Source organism: Quercus lobata, chromosome 4 (assembly GCF_001633185.2).
Source record: "Quercus lobata isolate SW786 chromosome 4, ValleyOak3.0 Primary Assembly, whole genome shotgun sequence".
Lineage (NCBI taxonomy): Eukaryota > Viridiplantae > Streptophyta > Magnoliopsida > Fagales > Fagaceae > Quercus > Quercus lobata.
Window position 1 is genome coordinate 70,141,385 of NC_044907.1, and position 15,475 is coordinate 70,156,859.

Consider the following 15,475-nt stretch of genomic DNA (forward strand, 5'->3'; position numbering starts at 1 on the left):
TAAAGAGCCAACTTGCCTAATTGGAAGATAAAACAATAAAGTATTTAAACAAAGCGTAAAGTAGATCGAATAATAGTGTTTGTGCAAATCATTCAATTTGCATGTTACTGAAGAGATTAATCATTCAATATATTCCCAAATCATAAAAAATTAAGGAGTTCAAGCATTTGATATAAATAAAAATCATATTAAATCTTAAAAACTTGTCAACATGAAATGATTCCAAATAGTAAATCAATCCATAGAAAACACATAGATAATTCCAAGAACACATGATAAAAATATTAAGTTTCACCTCTAACCTTAACTAGAGATTTAGCCACATATAGTTATGCAAAATAAATCCATAAAAAACAATGCTAATCATCTAAAAAATAAAATAAAACAAAAGATGAAAAACGTTCTAGGGCTTTTCCTCCTCTATAACCTCAGCCTCCTCCAAAAGAAAAAGTGAGAATCACTCAAATTTAGGATGAGAATCCCTTGATTTTTGAAATTTTATCCACGGTTAGCTTCCAACCCACTTTTGACCCCCAAAATGATTTTTTTTTTTGAATTTGTTGTAAACTACAAAGTTGTAGACCTTCAAGTCTTCTTTCTATGGCCGCAAGAATCAGGTTAATCTTACATCTGTGCAAGAATCTCTTTTTTTATCTACTATTAATCAAAACCTAGGGACAAATTAAAATAAAGTACCTAACACCTTTCCCACGCATAATTGAACTCCCCGATCCATGAATCTAATCAAAATTGTCTTATCATTGTTTAGATTAGAACAAATGACATTTTTTAATCATGGCTTGGTAATAAAATCAAGTAGGCGTAGGTGATTAGTCACCTTAAAAATCCTTATGATTGGTGACAACTCCCAAAATTAAAATGGATCACTAATAATCTCACAAACAATGTACATGTAGGCTTCACACACTCATATACAATCATCTCCCTTTCTCCATGAGAAGGAAGGAGGAAAGGGGAGGCCCTTGTTGCCCTCTCTATCCTAATCCACACATGTCTCCTATTTACGAGTGATCGAAACTGTCTCTAATTCGCCGAGAATGATGGGGGTATCAACAGACCACATATATCAATTCATTCTATAGAGTTGCGCTTGGTTATGAAAAAAAGGCAAGTATTAAATTGATTGAATTGGGTCTTCTAGTTAACTTTGCTTTAATGTCAATTTCTACTAACAATATAAAAACATGGATTAGCTCTTTCTACAATAAAATTTTGGTTTAGTCAATTGGTGAGCAAAACTCAATAAATATATTTTTATCGCAATATTTTCATAATTGTCAAGATCTCAATTTCTTATAGATCAAATAAATAAATAAAAATGATAAGCCCATAAAATTTTCATATTAATTTTACGACAAATCATAGGTTGTAAACTACTATTGATGGATAAAAAAGTGAAATCAGTCATGGGTCCATTTTAAAACTAATAACAACTTGCCATCTAGAATTTGTTATGAAAAAATTATGGAGGTAGCATTTATATAAAATAAATAATAAAATATCATATTGAAACTTACCATAGCTGAAAATAAAGGTATTGTGAAAATGTTGTGACATTTTTTGTGTTCCTAGACTTACCACAGCTGAAAATAAAAATTATGGAAATCTCCCTTATTGGGAATCTCACTTTCCACCATGCTTTGCTTTTCTCTGTTTTACCTGTTGGCTTTTCTCATCTTCTTTGTTTTGTCGTGTTCTCTCTTCTCATTGAAATGCCCAATGAAGGTTTCAGGTTTCTCCAGCTTCTTCTAACTCATTTATACAAATGTGTTAGGCCATTTTGGGCTTTTTTCCATGACATTTCCTTAATGTAAGGCCTTGGGTCACTTAAGGGCCCACTTATCCTCATATCCAGGCATTCTACAACAAGACCCTTTTGTAGGTTACTCGTAGCCAATTCAACTGGGATATGGATTTAAGTGTTAATCCTCATATTTTTCTCTCCATTTTCCAAGACTTGACTTGCTAAGGTTTGGGCCTTACTTATTGGCCAAAGTATGAAAATTTGGGCATCAACATTAGCCCCTTGAGCACGTGGATTATTTACAGCCACAAGTGTGAGATATATATATATATATATATATATTTTTTTTTTCTTTCTTTCTTTCTTTCTTCTCTTTATTTTTCTTTTTCTTTTTTCTTTCTCTTTCGTTTTCTTCTCTTTCTTTTTCTTTTCTTTTCTCTTTCTTTTTCATTTTCCTTTTTCTCTTTTCTCCCTTTTCTTTCTTTCATTTTCCTTTTTCTCTTCTCTTATTATCTTTTTTTCTTTCTTTTCTCTCTCATTCTTCTTCTTTCTTTGTTTTTTTCTTTTTCATTTTGTTCTCTCTTATTTCTAAAGAATGCAATTATTCCACTATTACCTTTCTATAGAATTTTTTTTTTTTTTTCCTATTCCTTCTTTTGTTTAAACTACCGCTACCATATTCAAAGGTTATTCTACGAGAGACCATTTTGCGAAAGACCATTTTTGTGTCTCTTTCTATTTCTTGCCCCATTTGAAGGGAGACCATTCTTAATCATCCTAGTGACATTTTTCACACATTCAAAGGGATTGTTGCCCTATTCATGGGCTCTTAGTTCTCTTTGTTACTTATTCCCTCATTTAAAGGGATTAATACCCTATTCAAGGGTTTGCTCTATAGGAAAATATTTTTAGTCTTTCTTACATGTATATTTTTTCTCATACAAGAGGATTTTTACTCCATTCAAGGACTTGCTCTACAGGAGACTATTTTTTACTCTTTTTGATATTTTCCCCCATACAAAGGGATTCTTACCCCATTCAAGGACTTGCTTTTTGGGAGATTATTCTTAGTATTTTTTATATTTTTCCCCCATACAAAAGGATTCTTCACAAGTAATAATATCTTGGTGAGTCCAAGGTCGATCCACAAGGAACGATTGACACTAATGTAAAAACCTCTATAATTAAGTAGTAAATAAAAATAGTTGTTTTTTGTTTGTTTTTCCACCCAAAGATAGAGCAAGATAATATTGAAACTACAATTGAAAATAACAAAATAAATCTAAGAGAAATTAATGGGGGGGAAATACTAGAAATTCAATGATCCACCTAATATTTTATCATGAACTTGATTATTTTTAACTCAATTAGGGTAGAGAGCCAAATCGCCTAATCGGAAGATAAAACAATAAAGTATTCAAACAAGGTGTAAAGTAGATCGAATAACAGTGATTGAGCAAATCATTTAATTGGCATGTTACTGGTGAGAATAAGCATTCAATGTATTCTCAAATCATAATAAATCAAGGAGTTCAAGCATTCGATGTAAATAAAAATCATATTAAATCTTAAAAACTTGTCAACATGAAATGATTCCAAATAGTAAATCAATCCATAGAAACCACATAGATAATTCCAAGAACACATGATAAAAATATTAAGTTTCACCTCTAACCTTAACTAGAGATTTAGCCACATATAGTTATGCAAAATAAATCCATAAAAAACAATGCTAATCATCTAAAAAATAAAATAAAACAAAAAATGAAAAACGTTCTAGGGCTTTTCCTCCTCTATAACCTCAGCCTCCTCCAAAAGAAAAAGTGAAAATCACTCAAATTTAGGATGAGAATCCCTTGATTTTTGAAATTTTATCCATAGTCAACTTCCAACCCACTTTTGACCTCCAAAACGATTTTTTCAGAATTTGTTGTAAATTACAAAGTTGTAGATCTTCGAGTCTTCTTTCTATGGCCGCTAGAATCAGGTCAATCATACATATGTGCAAGAAGCTCTCTTTTATCTACTATTAACCAAAACCTAGGGACAAATTAAAATAAAGTACCTAACACCTTTCCCACACATAACTAAACTCCCTGATTCGTGAATCTAATCAAAATTGTCTTATCATTGTTTAGATTAGAACAAATGGCATTTTTTTTAATCTAGGCTTGGTGATAAATCAAGTAGGCATAGGTGATCAATCACACCTTAAAAATCCTTATGATTGTTGACAACTCCCAAACCTAATTAAAATGGATCACCAATAATCTCACAAACAATGTACATCTAGGCTTCACACACTCATACACAATCATCTCCTTTTCTCCATGAGAAGGAAGGAGGAAAGGGGAGGCCCTTATTGCCCTCTCTATCCTAATCCACACATGTCTCCTATTTACGAGTGGTTGAAACCGTCTCTCATTCACCGAGGATGATGAGGGTATTAACAGACCACATAAATCAATTCATTCTATAGAGTTGCGCTTGGTTATGAAAAGCAGGCAAGTATTAAACTAATTGAATTGGGTCTTCTAGTTAACTTTGCTTTAAATGTCAGTTTCTACTAACTATATAAAAAGATGGATTAGCTCTTTCTACAATGAAAATCTAGTTTAGTCAATTGGTGAGCAAAACTCAATAAATATATTTTTATCACAACATTTTCACAATTTTCAAGATCTCAATTTCTTATAGATCAAATAAAAAAAAATACTAAGTCCACAAAAGTTTCACATTAATTTTCTAAGTCCACAAAATTTTTATATTAATTTTACGACAAATCATAGGTGGTAAACTACTATTGATGGATAAAGAAGTGAAATCAGTCATGGGTCCATTTTAAAACCAATAACAACTTGCTATCTAGAATTATGGTATGAAAAAATTATGGTGGTAGCATTTATATAAAATAAATAATAAAATATCATACTGAAACTTACCATAGCTGAAAATGGCATTGTGAAAATGTTGTGATATTTTGTTATGTTACTAGACCTTTTTTTTGGTTTAGTCAAATTTGGTGAGCCAAAATTCACTATTTCACATGCAATTTTCTTCAGTTGGTTTTTTGTTTTCTGTTTTTTTTTTTTTAATTAAAAACCAATAATAATTTTTCACCTAGGATTTGTTGTGAAAATGTTGCGGACGTAGTATTACTCTAAAATAATAAAATATCATATTAGGGCCCACCATAGCTAAAAATAAAGGTATTTTGAAAATATCATGACATTTGTTGTGTTCCTGCTCTTTTTTGGTTTTGTCAATTTGTTGAGCCAAATTTCACAGTTTTACGGACAATTTTCTTGGTTTTTTTTTTTTTTTTTTTTTTTTTAAATTGTTTAAAGTAAAAAACACATAGTTTCATCAACAAAAAAAATATATGGAAAAATTACTTTCCCCCTTTATGTTTGGGGTAGTTTGTGTTCCTGCTCTTTTTTGGTTTTGTCAATTTGTTGAGCCAAATTTCACAGTTTTAAGGACAATTTTCTTGGTCTGTTTTTTTTTTTTTTTTTTAAAAAAAAAAAAAAATTTTTTAAAGTAAAAAACACATAGTTTCATCAACAAAAAAAATATATGGAAAAATTACTTTTCCCCTTATTTTGGGGTAGTTTCATTCCCCCCCCCCCCCATCCCCTCCCCCTAAACTTTAAAGTTAAATAATTTCCTCCTTTATATTTTGTAAAGAAACATATACTCCTGGTTGCTACTCTCTTAGTCACTCTACTGCTACAAGAGTTAGGCCATCTTGTTGTTAAGTGTGTGTATGTGTTTCGCCTTTAGTTTGTTTAAAAAAAAAGAAAAAAGATTAAACCCTAACAAAATCTTATGATTCCTAGAATATTTTATTGTGCAATATCTAAAACACCTCAATAAATTTTAATGTCCTTAAAATTTTCTTCGTGTATTTTGAGTTCTATGTGTTTGTTTGATGTATGGTATTCTATTTGTTGCCTAGAGAATACTAACTTATTAGAGTTTTAAATCTTCTAGATTTATAATTTTATCTAATAGAAACTTAAATGACATGTCTTTTGCTATCTTGTTCTTTTTTCTTTTTTAAAAAGGTGTTCATTAAAAATTAAGTAAGCTAAACATCGTAATTAGGCATATAAAATTAGATGATAAAGAAGGAAGTATGAATAATGAAATATTAATTGTAAATGGTTGCAAGTATTTAATTTGATGAAAAGTTTCAATTATAGCATATGTCATTATTTATTGTGAAAATTTAAATATTATGACAATGTTTTATCCAAACTTAGTTGCTTATAAAATATTGTCACAATAGGGAGCGGCTCTCCAAACCCTAGCAGTTAGTAGAAAAATGTGCCTACTGTCAAAGTGAGGCTGCAAGTATTTTGTGTTTTAGTTTTTACACACTCTATTCGAAAATGATAGGTATTGTGTTGACTCCATTTACGAGGGTACACCAATGGAGAGTATGTCAGCTATGTGGGAGAAGCTATCTCTTACGGACTACGAAGGGAGTAAGTACTCAGTGAAGGATGAACCTATAATGGGGGACTATCTCTTGGCTACAAAGTTCTACACAAGGAGAGTCCTCAGTACGGAGGCAATTGCGAAAACTTTTAAATTGGTATGGAGGACTAGGAAAGGTTTTGAAGTGAGAGATATGGGTAACCATCTAGTGCTATTCTCCTTTTCTGATGAGTTAGATGTTGCTAGGGTTATGCAGGGTGAGCCATGGTCTTTTGACAAACACCTAATGGCTATACAAGTGATGGAAAGAGATGAAGATATCACCTCTCTGGATTTTGACGAGACTAGCTTCTGGGTCCAAATACATGGGCTCTCGGTTGGAAGTATGTCTCACAAAATTGCACTAGAGGTTTGCTTGGTGATGGGGAAAGCTGTTGAGAACGTATACAGCGAATGGAAATAGGGCTGGTACAATTTCCAAAGAGTACGGATAACCATTAACAATTCCCAGCCTCTGTGCAGGGGATGAAAATTATCCCTAGCAAATGGAAAAGAAAGGTGGGTCCAATTCAAGTATGAACGACTCCCTAATATTTGCTATTCGTTTGGGAGACTAACACATAGTGATCGGGAGTGCTCTTTATGGATCCGAAGCGAAGGAAATTTAAAAGAGGAGGATCAACAATTTAGTGCATGGTTACGTGTTGCAACTCCTTATCCATCTTGCAAAACGGTGGTAAGGGTGGAAGGCTTTGAAGAAGACTCCTCTATGTGTGAAAGCAAAGATGATGTTGAAGATGGCACTGCAAAGACAGGTCTGATTAATCAGGGTAAGGATAATGCACCGAGACCATCTGCTTTCCAAGCGGTGGCAACAGCTAGGTTTCCACCTATGTCTGGGGTGGATGCCAACATGGGAGTTGACCTTCGAAGAACTCTTTGGTAAGTCCTTCTTCTCAGGGTATTGATGGAAATACCCCTATTATTACGGAAGATACTATTTCCATGTTTGTTGATCCGAAAATAGGTGTTGAAAATCGAACCACAACCTTCTAGGAGCCATTGGCAGGAATTGATGCTGAGCTTGCCAAATTTAAGGAGGTGGTGGGCCCGAATGATCAGGTGAATGTTGGGCCTGTGGGTGAGCAAGCTTCTATGGCCTCTTCCATTTTACTTAATGACCTGATGCCTAACAGTGAGCCCATTTTTGTTCTAGACCTGCTAGAGAGTAACTCAAAATACATGGCCGAATCTTTGGGCCGAGCCTAGCAGTTTATTTCTAGTGGTGACCCCGTAAAACAAACCTCACATAGATTGAAAAGAAAAAGAAAACCTAAGGATAGTTTGGAGGAGGAAGAAGAAGATGGTAGGCGCAAGAAGAGAATGGCTTTGGAAATCTCTGAAACAACAGTGGAGGCTGGTTACCAACCCTATCAAGATCAATTAGTGCACTAGCCTGGAACTGCAGGGGAATAGGACTCACCATGCAGTTCAAGAGCTAGTCGACATCGTACAAGCGCATGATCCCAAGATTGTGTTTTTATCGGAAACATGATCTAATAAGAAGCAAATGGAAAAGGTTTGTTCTGAGTTGGAGTTTGATGGTTTGTTTATCGTTTGCAATAATGGAAGAAGTGGTGGATTGGCCTTGTTGTGGAAGTCTGAGATTGCTGTTTGGGTAGATAGTTTTTTGAACTACAATATCGATGTGATTATTAATAGTTGTTCGGAGGATGCTTGGAGATTAACTGGGTTTTATGGGGAACCCAAAACTAGTAGAAGAAGTGAGTGATGGAATATGTTACAGATGTAGGGCTTGAAATCGAAATTGCCATGGTGCTGTTTTGGGGATTTCAACGAGCTATTACAGGTTGAGGATAAGCGAGGGGGATTACTGCGATCCCATAAGCTAATCCAGATGTTTTGCGATGCTTTGGATCATTGCGGATTTGTGGACCTCGGCTTCTCAGGTACGGAGTCTACATGGCATGGAGGACAATGGGGGGAGCTAATTTAGGAGAGATTAGATCGTGGGGTAGCCAATTATGATTGGTTGGCAAAGTACCCCACAGGTAGGGTGAGACACTTATCTTGCTTTACCTCTAACTATCGTCTTATTCTTTTGACTCTTGATGCTGATGGAGAAAAATAGAGGTGGAGACAAAAGCCATTCAGATTCGAAGCAATGTGGATGAATAACCCTAGCTGTTATAATACAGTGACTAGAGCATGGTCTACCAATGTTCAGGGCAACAAAGAAGTTGAAGAAGTGTACAAAGCTGCTGAATAAGTGGAGTAAAGCCCTTTTGAAATGTTATAAGACAGATCAAGAAAGTTAAGGAACCTTTGTGGAAGGCAGAGGAGGAATCGGTTAGGAGTGGTGAAATCCATAAGGTAGTGAGGCTGAAATCCGAATCAAACTTGTTATTGGATAGAGAGGAGCAAATGTGGCATCAACGGTCTCATGTCAAGTGGGTTTAAAGCGGGGAACAAAATACAAGGTTTTTCCATGGCACTGCAACCCAAAGGAAGAGAAGGAATTTTATTAGGGGTTTGAAAGATGAGAATGGGGTTTGGAAGAGTGAGGAGGATGTTTTCTCATCTTTGCTAACTAATTATTATACAAGTTTGTTTACATCTTCTATCCCACAGGATTTAGAATGAGTGCTGGATGGGGTTTAGGAAGTGATGACAGAGAATATGAATGCAAAACTTGCTATAGAATACATTGTTGAGGAAGTGGCTTATGCAATTAAAGAGATGACTCTTTTGAAGGCACCTGGCTCGGATGGAATGCCGCCCCTGTTCTGTTAGTCCTATTGGCCAGATATAGGTATGGATGTAACTTAGGCTATTTTATCCTGCTTAAATTCTAGCTCTATCCTAAGGTCTATTAATCATACATTTATTACCTTGATCCCAAAAGTGAAAAACCTTAAAAGAGTAATTGAATTTAGACCGATCAATTTATGTAATGTTATTTACAAGATCATCAGTAAAGTAATTGCAAATAGGCTTAAACCTTGGCTCAATGATATTATATCAAAAACGTAGAGTGCTTTCACTACTGATAGACTGATCAAAGATAATGTACTAATAGCATTTGAATCCTTGCACCACATGAAGACTAGTTGCTTTGGGAAGAAGAGCTTCATGGCCCTCAAACTAGATATGAGCAAAGCATATGACTATGTGGAGTGGCTATTCCTAGAAAAAATTCTTTTGAAGATGGGATTTCAAGCATCATGGGTTTCCCTTATTATGGAGTGCATCACTATGGTGTCCTATTCTATCCTAGTAAATGGTGAGCCAAAAGCTATGATTTACCTAACGAGGGGCATCAGGCAAGGTGATCCCCTATCTCCATACCTATTCTTGTTTTGTGCGGAAGGTCTCAATGGAATTCTTAAACAAGCTGCATATGCTAGGGAAATCCAAGGTTTCTCTATATTCGGGAGAGGACCGAAGCTAACCCATTTCTTCTTTGTGGACGACTGTTTGCTCTTTTGCAGGTTGACTCTAGAGGAGTGTGAAAAAATTCAGGAGTTGCTAGTAGTATATAACAGTGCATCTAGCCAAATGGTTAATAAGGAAAAAACTACTCTATTCTTCAGCAAGAATATTGATGAAGTCACTCAGGATGCTATTAAACTGTTTATAGGGGTCCTAGCCATCCAACATTACGAGAAGTACTTGGGTTTACCTTCTTTTATAGGGAGGAAAAAAAAGGCTTGCTTTACTCATGTTAAAGAATGGATTTGGAATTGAATGCAAGGCTGGAAGGAGAAGCTTCTCTCTCAAGTTGGCAAGGAAGTCATGATCATAATAGTTATTCAGTCTATCCCGACCTATTCCATGAGTGTGTTCAAACTGCCTATTGGACTATGCAAGGATATTGAAGCTATGATCAGAAAGTTTTGGTGGGGGCAAGGAGAAGTAAAGAAAATCCATTGGGTGAAGTGGAGCACTTTGTGCACTTCAAAGTCAACGAGGTATGGGGTTTAGGGATATATAACAATTCAATTAGGCCTTACTAGCAAAGCAGGTCTGGAGATTGTTCCATCAAAAGGAAACCTTACTGTACAAGGTTTTCAAAGCTAAATTCTTTCCTGAAGGCTGTATCTTTGATGCTGCTGTGCCATCAAAGTGTTCTTCTTATGCATGGAGGAGCATTTTACAAGCAAGGGAGGTTATTCAGAAAAGGGCCATTTGGAGGGTTAATGATGGTGCTTCCATCAAAGTCTAGGATCATAAGTGGTTACCGGATATGTCCAACAGCAAAGTTCTATCTCTAAGAGGTACCTCTCCTATCACTTTGGTTAAGGAGCTTTTGGTGCCTAATTCGTATAGATGGGATATGGATTTGCTTGATAGTACTTTTGTTCCATAGGAACCAGAAGAAATAAAGAGGATTTATATTAGTGGTCATGATCAAGAGGATGCCTATATCTGGCTGCTAACACCAGATGGGGAGTATTCAATTTGAAGTGCTTACTGAATGTTGGCTAAGGAAAACTTCAGTAGTGAGCCAACTTCTTCAAATCTAGATTCCTTTACTTAAGTGTGGAAGGGTGTGTGGAGAATTTGATCTCCAACAAAATTAAGCACTTTATTTGGAGGGTAGAAAATCTTTGTAAGATACAGATTTCGCTGGATGCAACATGCTCACTCTGTAAGGATCATCAGAAAATACTTTGCATGCTTTATGGCTATGTGATCAAGCCCAAGCAGTGTGGAAATCTGAGTTTAGCTTCTCTCACTTGTAACAACGAAAGTATAGGTCATTCATGGATCTTTTAAAGGCAGTGCTTGATAGAGGATCAGCTTTTAGTATGGCCTGGTTCTTAACAATAGCGTGGAGCTTATGGCAGAGACGGAACATGATTAGAGAGAAGCAACAGACATGGCCTTTCCATGAAGTTAGTAAGTAAACAAAGGACCTGGTGCTGGAGTTTTTTAAGATCAATAGGAAGCCGCCTAAGCCAGTAGTGAGATCTGCACCAACCTAGTGGCAACCTCCTCAAGAAGGTATGTATAAAGTTAACTTTGATGTTGCCTTCTTTGATGGTATCGGTATGGCTGGTTTGGGTGTTGTGGTTAGGGACTACATGGGGAATATTATAGCTGCTCTCAGTCAAAAAATTTGAGGCCCTCATTCAGTGGAGATGGATAAAGTGTTAGCTTGTAGCAGTGCTTTATCTTTTGTTTAGGATCTCAGTCTGTTCCAGGTGGTGTTTGAGGGAGATAGCCTTCGGGTTATACAAGCTATAAATAGTCCGAGTGCAAGCCTAACTTTATTTGGCCATGTTATTGAAGAGATTTAAAGTCTATGATCCAGTTTATTGTATTCTTGTTTCTAGCATGTAAAGAAGGGGGGCAACAAGCTTGCCCATGCCCTTGCTAGATGAGCAGTTTCATCTATTGACATTGATATCTAGGTAGAAGAGCTACCTTGTGATTTGGAGGATGTATTCTATTTTGATTTCATTCATCAATAAAACTTTACTTTCCTTTCTCTCAAAAAAAAGAAAAAAGAAAAAAGAAAAACTTAGTTGCTTGTTGTTGGAAGATGATGACATTCATTATCATTCTTAGAGCATCCACAGCAGGTGTGGCATAATTTATGCCATTTTGCTATATTAAAGCCCTACTTTATTATTTTACCACATCATTTTACAACATCTCATTTATCAGATGTTTTATCATTCAATTCTATACATTAAAATAATATTTACTACACATTAAAATAATATATTTCCTCCTCCCTATCATCACGATTAACAACAACAACCCACACCCGCAGATCAACCGCCATAGCCCACAACCACCGGCCACCCCCACAGATCAACCATCGACCACCAATATCAGCCACTACTACCACACACACACACACACACACACATAAAAAAAAAAAAAAAAAAAAAAAAAAAAAAAAAAAAAAAAAAGACCCTCAAACAAACATTACACAGCCACAAATCTCACACTCACAACCCGATCAACCTACCACCATTAACCAAAATCAACCAACCAACAACAATCAAAACAACCAACCACCAAAAGAGAGAGAGAGAGATTGGCGAGATCGGATAGCGATGAAGATGACGATGGCCCTTCTCGTCTTGGACATTGGCGATGACAATGGCTCGTGTACCGTGAGCGGTGAACTCGCGAGGCTCGGCGATGACGATGGCTCGTGCGCCGTGAGCGGCGAAATCGCAAGGCTCGACGATGGCTCGTGAGGCTCGGCGAACTCGCGAGGCTTGGCTCGGCGATGGCTTGCGCCTCCAATGATAGTGGCCATCGTTAAACTGATCTTAAATTAAAGGGAAAAGAGAGAACGGAGGGAATCGGTGGCTAAGAAGAGAGGGAATCGGTGAGAGAGAAGAGAAAAGAATAAAGTGAAGAGAGAAGAGAGAGAAAAGAGATTAAAAAAGGATTAAAACTTATACCATCTGATTCCGTATTTGCAACGGTACTATAGCAGTGTGGTATAATTTTTGGGATTTGGCACATCTGATAAAGCTCTATTTTTGTGTTTGGTGTGGCAAATGTGCCAAATATTTGGCATTTGGCACATTTGCCACACTTGCTATGGATGCTCTTAGTAGACTTTTTTTGTAAGTAGATATTGCCTTTAGTGAATAGGTTTTAAGAAATTGTCATAGTAAATAGGTATTCATATGTTAAACAACTATTCTAAATTGAAGTATATGATTTCATACTACTTAAAAAAATCTTCTATCTTAAATTTTCTCACTCAAGGTATAGTACGTGCCTTGCACATGCAACCCAAACTAGGAATTTCTAAATGAGTCTTTCTTTACTAAACTTTACTACCAATTTTTCTTAATACTAGTTATAGGTTTGTTCATTGCATGGTTTTTTTCCTAAAACTTTTGTAAATTTTTATTATTGTGAGATGCATAGAAACTCATTATTATTGTTATTCAAAAATATTAAGTATAAATAAAAATTGTAAATAACTACATAATTATAATCAAGGAAAACAAATTTGTTATTTTTGCTTCTAATTGTTCATCGCTAGTCATCGCCCGCCCACCCTCAGGCCAATGGACAAGTTGAGGTCACGAATTGATCCTTGCTGAAAATCATTAAGACTCGACTCGACGGGGCAAAGGGTATATGGCTGGAAGAATTACCAAGCGTTTTATGGGCATAGGAAGGGAACCTACCACTTGGAGACACTGGACGGGCAAAAGTTGCATCACCCATGGAACATAGAACACCTGAAGAAGTACTACCAGTAGATAGGGGCACGAACAATGACATTGCTCATTTCCAGTTTATTTCCTTTTAGTTAATTTTTACTATTTACAATACTTTTAAGCCCAAGGGCAGTTTTTCATTTTTTAAGAACAATTTCTACACGTATTTTCACATAATAAGAGGAGTTATTCAGAAATATCATGCGCATATATGCATCTCTACAAAACCATGTCTACAACTAATTTCTTATGTGAACAGATGCTTAAAGTCCATCAGTGGACAGGCTCATCTTAAGGGGTGATCCAGAATTATAGTCCATAAGTGGACAAGATCATCCCAAGGGATGCTTTTAAAATTATTGAGTCCACAAGTGGACGGATTTGTCCTAAGGGGTGATCCAAAATTGTAAAGTTCATAAGTGGACGAGTTCACCCCAAGGTATGACCTAAAATTATTAAGTCCATAAGTAGACGGATTCACCCCAATGGGTGATTCAAGATTGATGAATCTAATTCAAGAAGTGCGTTAAATCCAAAAGTGGACGGGTCCAATAATGGACGGACTCATCCCAGAAGTAGAGCTAAAAATGTCAAGTCCAACTAAGGGACTGATTCATCCCGTGGGACGGTATGAGCTTATGAAATCCCTGAGTGGACGAATCCAATATTAGGTCTACAAGTAAACGGGTCCATTAATAAAGGACGGAAACATCAAGATCAACAAATGGATATATGCAAAGTATATATTCAAACAATGGATAAAATAAGAAACGATAGATAAGAAAGCCTATGAAAGGCAAATGTTTACATCCAAAGAAACCCAAAAACAATGGGTGACAGAAGGAATAGATACTATTCTCTCAAAAATAAAAAGTTAATGAATTACCAAAAAAAAAAAAACTACTACCGGATAGTGGGAGGTTCTTCATTCTTCTCAACCGTCTGGTCCCTTTCAAGTTGATAGGTGTTGTCCCTAACGGATTTTTCTTGGTCTACATGAGTGGCCTCCCTATCACCTTGAGGGTTGGGGTTGGTTTCATTAGCAAAAAGCTCATCGATTCCTTCGGAGTCGACTAGGCGGGCTGGAGTCTGGGCCTGGGCGTTGATGGAAATATGGGAAAAGTCCAAGTCTATGAAAGAGGCTTTGACCTGACGAAAGCAATCATTAAAGCCGTTGGTGAATGAGCCTCCAAGCTCCTTCAAGAGGGCGTCGGAGTCGCGATATTCCCTTACCGCGTCCACTTTAGCCTAACAGAGCTGACCCTTTTCCTCTGAGGTCTCTCCCTCTTTGTCCTTAAGTATTTTCTTTAGCGCCTCAACTTGTGCCTCCGATTCCTCTAAAAGCTGCCTTGTTAGGTCAAGCTTGTTAACCTGGACCTCTTTCCAAGCCGTCAGTTCCCACAACTCCGTCTCCCTAGCCTCCACCTTCTCTCTCAGACGACTCATCACTGTCTCGTAGGATGCACAGCGGTCCATCAGACCCTTCATCATGACTACTTCATACAAGAATAAAAAGCAAAGGTTAGAACGTGACAACAATAGGATGGAACAGAATAGGCTCGTCTCCCCTATGGCCCTAGTAGCATGATTGCCCAAGTCTTCATAGTCGTCGTCCTTGATGATGGACAACAACTGCTTTAGTGCATACCCTAAGTCTTTACAGAGGAGGACGAGGCGTTTTTTTAGTAACGAGATTAAGACCCTTGATCAGGCCTTTCCCCTTCCCTGGACCAGGCTTAGGGGGCAACTTGCTGGTGGTAGGGGTCTCACCAACAATTGACCTCGTCACTACCTTGGGCTGCTTAGGTGGATGGTCCACTTTTTCAAATGGTTTCCTTTTAGTAAACGGGTTAGCATGACCTGTCATAGGAGGTAAACTCCCCTCCAATTTTTTCTTACGAGTAGCCTATTGCTTAATAAAAGCCCTCCTCCTACTATCTTCCATTTCCGCATAAAGATGAATGGATAGATTGAGTTAGATAAGCTACTAAAAAGTTAAAAAGAAAAGCAAGGATGTGGCAACGAACTTACATTTGTGCAC